This window comes from Haemorhous mexicanus, chromosome 23 (assembly GCF_027477595.1).
Source record: "Haemorhous mexicanus isolate bHaeMex1 chromosome 23, bHaeMex1.pri, whole genome shotgun sequence".
Classification (NCBI taxonomy): Eukaryota; Metazoa; Chordata; class Aves; order Passeriformes; family Fringillidae; genus Haemorhous; species Haemorhous mexicanus.
In genome coordinates this window covers 4,138,095-4,151,028 of record NC_082363.1, presented here as the reverse complement: position 1 = coordinate 4,151,028, position 12,934 = coordinate 4,138,095, and positions in this window count along the sequence as shown.

Here is a 12,934-nt window from a genome sequence, read left to right as displayed (position 1 = left end):
GACCCTCACGGAGACACAGCTCCGACAGCGGGGCCTGCTACAGGGGACCCTCACGGTGACCCAGCTCCGACAGCGGGGCCTGCTACAGGGGACCCTCACGGAGACACAGCTCTGACAGCAGGGCCTGCTACAGGGGACCCTCACGGAGACACAGCTCCGACAGCGGGGCCTGCTACAGGGGACCCTCACGGAGACACAGCTCTGACAGCAGGGCCAGCCTGCAGAGAACCCTCACAGGGACACAGCTCTGACAGCAGGGCCAGCCTGCAGGGAACCCTCAGTGAGACACAGCTCCCACAGCAGGGCCTGCTGCAGGGACCCCTCACAGGGACACAGCTCCCACAGCCGGGCCAGCCTGTAGAGAACCCTCACAGGGACACAGCTCCAACAGCAGGGCCAGCCTGCAGGGAACCCTCAGAGAGACACAGCTCCAACAGCAGGGCCAGCCTGCAGGGAACCCTCAGAGAGACACAGCTCCCACAGCAGGGCCTGCTGCAGGGACCCCTCACAGGGACACAGCTCCAACAGCAGGGCCAGCCTGCAGGGACCCCTCACAGGGACACAGCTCCCACAGCGGGGCCTGCTGCAGGGAACACTCACAGGGACACAGCTCCCACAGCAGGGCCAGCCTGCAGGGACCCCTCACAGGGACACAACTCTGACAGCAGGGCCAGCCTGCAGGGAACCCTCACAGGGACACAGCTCCCACAGGGGGCCTGCCTTCAGCAGCCTGGGGGTCAGCAATGGGGGGGTGTGAAAAACACCAATCACTTGTTTTTAAAATTTTAAAAGTTTAATAGTAATAAAATGGTTATAAAAATAGTAATATAATTAGAGTGATAAAAATTTGGACAGTTAGGATTAGGACAATATGAGACAACAGAAGCAAAGAGTTACAGACAGTCCGGGTACCTCTTTTTGGGCAAAATAAGCCTGAAAAAGGCCCCACGTTAACAGAGGATTAACCCTTAAAAACAACAACCTGTTGCATATTCATACACCTCATCCATGATGCATAAATTCCATTCAAACACAGGATTCTGTCTGGTCGATGTCAGCTTCTTCCTCTGAATCCTGACGGCATCTTCAGGACTGAGCGAGGCAGGAAGAAGTTCCTTTCTCCTGATAATGGGGCAATAAATTCTCTTTTTCTGAAAGATTTTGGTGTCCTGTAGCTGCTGTCTCGCTGCGAGTCCTTTCTTTAGGAAAAAAAAAATATATATCCTACATAGCATAGTTTCTATTTTAACATTTTGTTATAACCTGAAACTATATTTAACATGCTAGTTTAGAGAATTAATACAGCATTACTTTCTAACACAACACATATAATATTCATTTTATTATTTGTGAAAAGCCAATCATAAAATACACATTTTTCACAGGGGGCCAGCAGCACCAGGGTAGTCACCATCCCTGGAGGTGTTTAGGCGTGACTGGATGTGGCACTCAGTGCCATGGCCTGGGTGCCAAGGTGGTGCTGGGTCATAGCTTGGACTTGATCTCAGAGGTCTTTTCCAATTGTTTCTGTGATTGTCTCTCTGAGAACCAGTATTCAATTGCAGGTAATTGGTAGTGCTCTGGTTTCCCGTGGCTTTCTGCCTATTCATTTGTGTTGGGTCTGCACAACTGCTTTATAAAGGTGGAAATGTGCTTGAAAGCTGATGAGCTTCCGATGCAAAATAAAACTACAGTGCCTGTAGATCTCACACACTAGAACTGTGGGGCTTTCTGGTTCAGGTTTGCATGTAATAGTGAAATTAAAACTTGGCACTACTTTCAGGCTCATTTAGAGAAATTGTCCCTAGGTAATGTAACAATTAAAGGACCAAATTATCCTTCAGTGCTTGCATTCTTCAAAAAAAGGCAAATATTTTAGAATCCTGTAGTAGTCAAGAGGTACCAATGAAGTCAGCTGGCCTAGAAATTATTTTATGTGTCCTTGGTATGGAAATGCATTGAAGTTTCACAACAAAAAGGCAAACATAACTTACTGTGACCTGTTTTCTAGCCTTGGGACAAGATTAAATTTGAACTGGTGACAGGTATCAGAGTATTTGCTTAAGCAAACAGAGTAAAAGTTAAGTCTTTTGGAATGTTCAGTCACCCATTTCTGCATGATTTGCATGATAAAATCTCAAAGAATGGAATAGGAACACTTTTCATATGTAAAGTAACAATCATCAAGTTCTTCCAGAATGTTCTATCCTCATACTGAAATGTTCTGCAGATTTTTCCGTAAGTTAGGTGGAGTAAAAAGGCAAATTTATCATCTTAAAGGCAATTTTCTGATGGTATCCCAAACAGATTAAGCTACAATTGCATTTCCTTAATCCAAACATTTTGAAAGTAAAATTGCTTTTACTTGAAGTTCTGTCACTACTGATGCCACAATATTTTGTTTACTAGCAGAGCAGTTCTAGTCAGAGGCCACAAGTAACATTTTTTTGGTCTTTTTGTCTCTCCTTGCAAATCCTCTGAATTTCTTAATGACACTTAAACTAATTCCTGTTTTTTAATAAATTTTTCTTGGTGTAGACTTAGAGTTGTCTTTAGCCATTTCTTGGCTATTGTCTCCAAGTACTTAAGAGAGGTCTTAGTCCTGGATTGTCCTGTTTGTGCTTCTAAAGATTAGCTTTTTTCTCTGATCTATGAAGCTTCCTTATTTTTCAATTACTTGCAGATAACGAGCCTTGGCAATGAGATCTTCAGATGTCTTGTAGAGCTTCAGGATGCTGATTCAATAATATCCCACTTTTAGTAGTACTTTTAAAATGTCACTCTGAGTTTGTTTTAATGACATGATATGCATTATGTCTTGCATTCCAAAAAAGAAATAACTCTGAGAAATATCCACCTTTTCTGTATTACTGTTGGGACATTTTACCCTATGAATAATGGACAATCTGATTATTACAGATGTTTTCATAGATGGATGCATTTGTTTTTACACTCTGATTGTCTTTGTCTGCTGGAAAGCAGGGGGTTGTTTTGGTTTGGGTTTCTTTTCCAGTTCCTCACTTCCTCTTACTTCTGTTACCTGTTTCCCAAGCTGGTTACGTAGAGTTGCTGCTATTTTTAGCTTCTTTCTGGCTTTCATTAATCTTGAATTTCCAACATTGTCATTATGACATTTGGGATAAATGTTTTCTAATTAAATTCGCCTCTTTTGAACTGCCCTGATTTAAAGGATCTGTCTAAGAAAAGACATATTTTAAATATAATGTCATTGCTAAAGATGCACCTTTTCCTGACACAGATATAGTCAGCAGCTCGAGGTTTGGCTACAAACCTACTTAGTTTCTTGTTTTTCAGGTCAAAGTAACATCCAGTCAGGCTTTGCATGGCATGAGGCAGAAACAGGATTTTCTAGCATGGTGAGTACTTGTAGAATCAACAGGCTGATGATTTCTAATGACCAAGAATTCAGGAGACACTACATCCTAAATACCAGCAGAAGGGGGTCAGTAACCTGCCAAGTAAATTCTGTTTCACCCCTACATGTTTGAGAGGTGGCTTCAGGGAGGAATTTAGGAAAGGCTCATTTTGGAATGACTTAATGTGAGCTCTCATGAGGATGGAAAGGAGCACTACCAGGGGGAAGTTCACAAATGGAGGTTGAAGGAGCTGTTTAAAATTATAATACAGGTAGGGATTTAATGATGATGTTCATGAGAAGACCTTAAGGGATCATGTAGCAGAGGATGTTTTTCCCTTTAGTACTCACTGATTTCAATTGGAAGCTCTTCTCTCTTTCATTACTTTGTTAGATGTAAACTTTCCAGCCTCTTTGCCTTTTTTTTTTCTTTCAGAGAAGACAGACCAGAAGTGTCTCTTTTACCAGATTTTAGTTTGCTGCTTTTCCAGGCCATTGTCATTCAATGGTTCCAGGAATAGCTAGGAAAGATCTTGCAAGGTCACAGAGTTCCTCCATGTTATCTCCTTGGCCCAAGGCAGGATCTAAAAACATTAACATGCTCTCAAGCATCCTGGCAGACAAGCTTAATAGTCTCCAGGAATACAGACTCTCCTATATCCCTAAGCAATTTAAGATTATTTTTAATAGAAATTTTTGCCCACTAACATATAAATGAGAAATAATATAAATAAATAATCTAACGTGATTCCATAAATTGTACAGGGGCACTCAGGTTTTGACATGAACAGCAGAGACACAGGTTTATGAACTTGACTGCTGTATTTATCAAAGAAGGAATGATTAAATTTTGTGTAGTTTGCTGCAATAATTGTTCCAGGCATGTTCCTTGGAACCAAAGCCCTCTGAGATATGGTCTGCTGATGGACAAGAATTACATCCACAGGCCCTCAGTCAGTCCCACTCTGCCCCAGGATGGTCAATAAATGCCACTTCAGTGTCATCCTTTCCACTGGCTTCTTGGGTAAAAAAAACCAAGAGTATAATGTTCAGTGATGCAGCAAATGTTTCAAAGTCCTCCTCAAGGAGGATATTACCCTGCTACCTAAATCAGGCATATTATGGAGTTTCAGAAACGCAAAATGTCCAAGCTAGGATTGAATTGGCTAAGAAAGTTTTGGATTTAAACCTATTGGTGAGGCCTATGATACTGGCTTTACCAGAGTTTTGTGGTCTTTTATTTGTCTGGTGCCTGTTCTGTCCCTAAAACACAAGGAGGAAGGAGCAGAGCAGGAGAGAAAATACAACTTGATGGTGCATTTGGTTTGCTGTAGAGGAATCATTTACCTTTGCATCGCTTACTTGCCTCCTGTCTGGGTTACCATGACCTGCAAGGGAACATTCCTCTTCCACAGCCAAGGCATTCAGGCAGAGTTAATTGAGCAATTAAATTATCAGGTGATGGAAATAAAAAATCTCATCCTCATAGAAGGGTTTAGCAATCTGGCTCCTTTCAGTTTCTGACTTACTATTATGTAATATATGTGTTGCTACCCAGGTGCACTCTGTGCAAAACAGAGAGGGAAGCAGCTGTTCTGACTTGAGCTTTAGAGGACATGACATCCATGACTTCTGTCATCCTACCACAGAAGGTGACAGTTGGGGTTTTTGAGGAGACACTGTGATTGTGGACAGTCCATTTAATAGAACCTCCCTTCCCAACTCATTCTTTCTGTGTAGTCTCCCATCAGGAGTTTGTAGCAGTGGCTGAGATAACAAACACATAATAAACCCTTTCTTTCCAGCTGAGTGTGTTGCACCTGTAAGTATCCATGAAGGGGTGAGAAAAGTTAGTGTCCAGGTGCTGGTGGGTTTATACAGAATTGCAAATGGAAGCAAATTCCATTTTGGAGAAGAGTAACAAAGATAATGATTGTCTTAGTGAAGATCCATTTGGTGTGACAAGTAGAGGCAATCTAAAATGCATCTGTTTTCTGAGAATATTGATGTGATGTTTGGCTTTGCTAGCTGTCTAGCTTGGCAATTCTGGGAGTGACACATGTAATAAAAGCACATCAGAATTCTAGATCTTGCTTCCTGTACAGAGCTACCAGTACACAGATTGTTGGTTTAGCTACAGAATTGATAATGGTAAAAACCACACTTGTCCACAGTGTCTACATGTTTCTGCCCTTTTGAAACTCTCAAGGGAAATTCTGAGGAGAGATCTAGACTCTGTTGTCCAGTATGCTTTAAAGCTGGGGGAGAGACTAGCCCTGGTCATCTCTTCTGTTGAGGAAAATATGTGTACAAAGTTCCCAGGACCAATATTATGTTAAGACTATGTGCTCCTGTATCTCAGAACTGGCTCTCCAGGCTTTATTTTGATCCATGGAGAGTAAAGGGTATGGCCTAACTGTGGTTCATGGACGAGATTTGGTGGCAGTGTTTCTCTTTTGGCAAATGAGTGGCTTGAGAAGGTGTGCAAAAGTTGCAGCAAGACACTTTTATCAAACCTGTTTATCTCCTATCCAACTTGCCCAGAGACAAAATAGTGACAAAAGAATACTTGTATAAATATACTAATTTTCATCTCTGTCCTTCAGCTGTGAAATCTGATCTCTGGAACTCTCAGTGAAGACATCTACTTGATACTTGCAATGTAAATGAACCTATATTTGAGTACCTTGGGATGTTCACTTTATCTTTGATCAATAAGTTCTCCCATTTTATTGCCTCCATGTAACCTGATCACTTAAGCAAGTCTCCTGGTGCACTTGTATTTTTGTTTAAAAAAAAAACAGCTGTGGGAGGTTGGAAGCATTTGCCCTCTGTGCATGGGAAGTTTGTCAGCCTCTGATCTCCAATTTTGTATATAATGGTCATGGCTCTTGTTGGAGAGACCAATTAACATATCAGAGTATCAGGCTTAATGCAGAAATACCATCCAAAGAGTGTCCAAGTCACCTTCACTGCTGTTTATTTGCTGTAGCAGATAGTTAATCTGTTTGCTACCTGTTCTATTTCTCTTGCTCAAGACCATTAGCAAATGTTTATTTGACAGAATGTTCTGTTCCTCTCCTATTTTTTTTTTTTACCTCCTTTGTCCTAAGAGAATGAAGGCAAATCCCAGAGCAACTCCAGGTTGGAAGTTATCATGTTGCAAGTTGGACTCTAGTCAGAGCAATTTTATTGCTGATGGGAAAGAGTAGAAAACAATGGGCTGCCAAATAGGGAAAGGACCTTTAACTACAGTAAGAAATCAGAAGAGAGGAGATGCTTACAGCACTCAGACTCACCTGAAAACACTCAGCAAATTGCATGGCAAAGGAAATAGGTTATTTACACCTGTAGAAGTAAAAGGCAGACTTGTGAGCAGCCACTGTCCATTGCTGGAAAGAGCACTGCTGCCTGATCCACCATGGCTGCCCTCCTGTTGTTTTGATGGGAGGCTGGGCTTGAAGGATCTCACTCAAAAATATCCAAAGCCCCCAGTATTAGTCTCAGAGGCATTGCTTTCCAATCAATTGAAGACCAATTGTAGACCAATCAATTAATTTTCTTCTAATGCTGTTCATTCAATGTGCACCGAAAGTGTGGCACATGTTACAAATCCCTATCATTCTTCTATGGACATATGATGCCAAGCAAGTGGCAGCTGCCAATGCTGGTTAACACTTGAAAATGACAGAAATCCTGGTTGCTGCTGGCAGAAGGGGAGTGGGAAATGATAGGCTGGCAAATGACAGGCTAGCAAAAGACTTGTCAGAAGCAAACATTTATATGATACATGGTTAGTGCTAGAATGCCACTGTCAGAGGTGGACATTTAGGAGGGAAACAAAATAATGATGAGATGTTAAACCCCCTCATCTCTTTCACTGTGCTCTAGGAAAAGGTAAATTTTACTCATGACCCAACAAATGTTCTCAGATTTAGTTCCTACAGGACAATTGCTGAGCCATATACTCTTGTCCAGTCAGAATCCCCCTGCTTGTTTCTGTGGTTTGGATTCTGGTGTGTTTAAGGGTTGCTTTGGTGTTTTAGGCAGGCATAGGCCCTGAAAGAGACTGACAAGCTTCAAGAGCAGCCTAGGGATGTCCTTTTTCTGTTACTTCATCTCTGTCCTTTTCTCTGCTTTCAGTGCATGCAAGAGGCAAGGAAGGCTGCCTGGCTTTGGGGCAGTCCAGGAAATATGATGGTACCAGTCTGTATCTGTTTACACCATGTGGCTGTTGTGCATCCCAGCATCTCTGTCTCCATGAAGTATCTGATTGTTTGGGATGGAATGTAGACATCTACCTGCAGACATCCAGCTAGTCTCTACCTTGTTGTTAGATATTTTCAGGCAGAATGACAGCCCCTGCCTCGCCTGTCTGACAGGCACTCTGTATGGGTGGAAGAGGCTAAATTAAAACCAGCAGAAGTGGACTTTCCTGTTTTTCTTGATAACTGGTGTAAAGGAGAGAAGGGAGCAGTCTGTGCACTGCAATTAACATCAGGTGCTATTGCAACTCATCCTGTAATGCGATAGAGATACAATCTCAGCAGAAAATTGAATGCTGCGCTGAGTCAGAAACACAGCAGTGCTGGGTTTTGAAGAAAGTAATTAGCCCCAGGGATCCAGTGGTTTCTCATTTCCCCTGTGGCAAACAAACACAGGGAAGTGGGACAGTATTTCCCATAGGCTTCCAAAGTCAATTTAGACAAGGTACAGAGCCAATTTATAAATCAGAGTTTAATTGAATACTTGGCAAGAGGCAGGCACACCTTCGGCCTTCCTGTCCACCAACCACACCACTCAGTGCCATTCTGCTTTTTTCTGTGAGTTCTCAGAGCCCCATCTCTGTCTGGGCCCTGAGCTGGCCCAAGGCCCTGCTAGAGAACACAGCCAGTGCAGCAATGCTTTGGTAGTGTGTGACAGACCTGTCAGGGTCACTGGTCACCACCCTCACCCATGGCCAGGTGCTCTGACCTGTGCTCACCTCACCACTTCCTCCTGCACAGCAGTGGCCCAACCCTTCCTTGTGCTGCCCTGCACTTGGCCTTCACAAAAGCAATGATCTGAGGTTTTGCAGAACTCACTGATTATGAATTCTGCTTTTTTCTCCAGCAGAAGATGAGAAGCATACAGAAAAAGGACTCTTGGTAGCCAAGAAAATTTTAATCTTACTAAAGGCAGGACGTACTAGGCTGAAAGCTGCAGCTTACAATTAATACAAGAGGCAAATAATCAAGCTGTTCAGGTAACACAGCAGGGATGAGAGTAGTCTTTATTTATGCTCTATCTTTAAATGAGAATTAAGTTTAGAGCTCAAATATATACAGACTTCTTGCTGTGGGTGACTGCAAGTTCCACCATCCAGGATTCTTGCTCCTCCTTTCCTGACATAGCACTTGTCACCTTTCAGTGGTTTGTCACATACAGAATAAAATCTGCACGGCTCTGGGGCATAATCACATCCTTGTCTCTTGTGAAATGCATAGTCAATTTGAGGCACTGCAGGGAAATGAAATGCTGTATTTCAGTGAGTTTGCCACACTGGTTTGTGTGTTCCTGCACCTCTTTCTCTGAAGCTGCACTCAGCAGCCACTACCTCACATGATTTGTATCTTACACGCCAGCAATTAACACTTTTGTTCAACATTTGTCTAGAAGTGCATGGCCAATGTAGCCTAGTCTTTGTGTTGCCTCAGAGGAGAGTTTTTCCCCAGTCTTCTTTAATTCAGTTGATGGAAAGACAAAATATGATAGAGGTCATAATCTGAAATAGAATTACTTTCCTGGTTTTGTGTCTTAAAATATTGATTGCAGGAGTTTGCTTAGGAAGCAAATCTCATCTTTTGGACTCTAAACTGTCGTGTGCTTCTGATCCCAAGCACGTTCTGAATCTTCTGGGTTCTCTAAGTGCCCTCTAGTGACTAATTCTCTGAACCGTGTTGGGTTTTCATTGTCGGTGAGAGACCAGCCATTGAAGGGGTGGGTGATGAGGGCAGGAGCTGCATAAACGTCCTGATATTATTCTGAGGGCAGCACTGGTTTGTTCTGCAGAAGTAAACAGAAGTGTTTGTTGAGCAGTCTGCAGAAAGCTCCGGGCAGCAAAGGAGTGAATGTATATGCTGCTGTTGTGGAAATGTCTGACTCAAATCAAGTACAAACCGCTGGAAGAAAAACTGTTCAGCTGACACTGCACAACACTTGAATGGTTTAGGTGAAGTGTGGCATTAGTGAAATTTTCCTGAATTTTAAATACTGATATTCATATATTCTACAGTAATTCACTATGTTGAATTTATTTTCTCAATGAATTGACAACTCAACAGATCAATGCTGTTAGCATTGCTTTTCATTCTGCAGTGAAGTGCTGGTTCTTATTTCTGGTGATGCTTTAGGTATGGGTTTTTGGTTGTGTTTTTCCTTTTTCAAGGTAAAAATCCAAGTGTCTTTTAAAATGCTTAACTGCATCCATTAATACAGGCAGTGTAGGAGTTCAGTTCAGGAACTGATTTATCTGGGCTATTAAAGTCATATGACAATGTGCTGAGGGCCAGATATGGAGGTGTTGTGCAGACTGGCACATACAAGGTTTCTTTATGCTCTTACATTGTATTAGCTGCCCACCAACTGCTTTACTCCTACTCAGTTGGCAGGTGAGGGATGCTGGGGCGGTGTAATTTACGTGGTAAGCTCTTCTTACCATATAAGCATTAAGAACATTTAATTGAGATGCACCTCACCTTGTTTGAACTTGCTTGTTTTTTTTCTGTCCTACTCTGTATTTGCACTGTGTTCAATACTATAGACCTTAGTGGCATGACTGGGCATTTACAGAAATATAAATTTTGTTCTTCAACTGGTAGCATAAATGTTATGGAAAGCAGAGTTTCATTTGGATTTTACAAAATCTCTCATCTGCCTGGAACAGATGAACAGGGAGAGTTCAAGAGAAGAAGGCAAGCTGGGATTGGGTCTAGAAATGATCTGGAAAAGTGGACTGTGGAAGGAGCAGATACAGTTGGGATTTAGAGGACATGCCAGCCTGTATGATGAACACTTTTATTCATCTGTGTAACTCCAGTGGTAACCAACAACAGGACACGAGGCCATGGAATGAAGGTGAGCCAGGGGAAGTTCAGATTGGACATTAGGAGAAGGTTCTTCACTGACAGGATGGTTGGTCACCAGAACAACCCCAGGAAAGTGATCATGGCACCAAGCCTGTCAGAGCTCAAGGAATATCTTGTTATAAGGTTTAGTTTTAGGTGGACCTGTGATGAGCAGGAAGTTGGACTTGATCATTTAGGGCCAGTTCCATATTCCATGATTCTAACTCTAGCAATTTTTGTCATTAGCTGAACTGATTTTAAATAAGCATAAGACTGTCATGAACTTGCCGTTGATGAAATGTCTTGGTCCCTGATTTGCAAACTTACAGGTGGTCTAGGGTTGATCTGTTTTAAATTATTATAGTGCAAAAGAACAATAGCATGAAGGAAGCTGATCAATGATTTGACTTTTTGTTAACTGCATTGGACAGAATGGGGAATTTACTGCATAAAAGAAAGAGTTGCATCAAGCTTTCTGAGGGATTACAGGAAAATTTTGAGTATTGACCTTGCTTGGAAAAAGACTATTTAAAAGAGGCAGGCCTCATGCTCAGTAGCAAATGTACAGGGCTTTACTCCTAGCTTCTTAAGTAATCATGCTGCTGTCTAGTTCTCAAGAAAAAAGTCTTAGGGAACTAAATAGTTCAATTTGAAGTGACCTCCAACTATCATCTAGTTCAACTGCCTGACCACTTCAAGGCTGACCTTCCCTACCTCCCCCCTTGCCAAAATCAGTGGGCTGGTTTTGTGTGTATGGATACTGGAGCCATATCTGTGAACAAGAGGAGAAAATGCAGCTGCTGACACCTTGTTCTCTAGACATGAGCTGAGATCTTTGGATCTCTACTGTAAGAGTTCCTGACTGTAGCTTATTCCAAGTATGCTTTTGCTAAAATATGGTGACTGCCTAAGCAGAACAGGAAGATGCTACAGACCAGGATACTCTGGTCTCATATACAGTAACAAAGAAGCTGTTGTAAAAAGTCACGAGTGGTTGTTTTTCCTCTAAAACCTTCTGAAAACTTGCCCAAAATTTCATGGGCAATTTATTTAATGTCAGACAAATGTCTTGAATCCATGGCACTAAATCCTACACAGCCTGAAGAACTTAAGACAGTCACTGAGTTCATATACACATAAATATATATTTATCTAAAATACTTAGAAAACACGAGGTGGTGAAAAAGCATATGAGCTGTTTAATATCACTGGCAATGGGTTTGCCAAAGCAGCTGTGGTACTAAGGCTTACTACAGCACACATGACTCAGTCAAGTTCTCTTTCAGTGAGAGCTAACCACTGGCAACAAATAAGAGATCTCAACTTTTTCATAACTTCTGAGTGCTTTCTTCTGTTGGTGGGAAAGAGGGAAGCGCTGAGGAGGGGAAAAGGTGTTTTAAAGGCTTCTTTTACTTCTCATTATCCTCCTCTGACTCTGTTAATAATAAATTTACCTATACCTTTAAATTTGAGCCTGTTTTGCCCTTAGAGTATTTTTCTCTCAGTTCTTATCTCAACTCATAAGTCCTTGATTAATTTTTTTCCCTTTCCTCTGCCCAACTACAGCAGAAGAGAGTGAGTGAACGACCTTTTGTGGGTGCCTGGTGTTTGGCCAGTATCAAGCCACAAGTGTAGGCACAGGTCCCTCTGCAGACACAAAAACTTGGTAACTCATCAGGCCTCTTCTTCCTTGAGTCATTGAGCACAGATTAATCTTAGTTCCAGCATTCATGTGGCCTTTGGGTGCTCTAAAGCAGCAGCCCCCAAGCACCAAACAACTTCCACGGTGAGTCTGCTACAGACTTTGTATCTCTCCCCCTCGAAACATCAAGTCATGTTTGGAAAAGAAGCTTCTAGTTCCAGATGGATCACAGAATGACATTGTGGATCCACTGAACCAAACTGAAAGATGTTTTAAATTCAGTTTAAGACAAAAGGAGAAAAAGAAACACCCAACACCACAGAACTGAAACCCTGCCCTTCAGCAGGAGAACAACATTTTCTCTGTTGGTGTCTTGCAGAGAATTTCACTCGACTGGAGCTAATGTCTGCTTCAGAGGTAAGGATTATGGGGATTTTAAGAGAGGTTTCTAAGAAACAGAGGAATGGTCTGATCTGAGCAAAGCAAATAACGAGGCTGGCAAATGAAACACTGAGCCTAACGTCAAGCTGTAAATGAGCAGAGATGAATATGCTGTTAGAAGCTGCTTTGTGGAAGGACTTAACAAAAGTGTTTAGTGAATGCAAACCTTGCACCCAGAGAAGTTAGGAGGGAACAGTGCAGATTCATAGCAGTAGGTATTCACCACCAAAAGCTGCTCTTTTGAACACTGATGGGTTAAACTAGTACAAAGTAAATGAGTAACTTTACATTTCAACTGCAATTTATGTGCAAACTCACAGAGGAGAGGAGATTTGTGGTTTCTGTTTTGTCTAAAGCCCAAAGGATGCT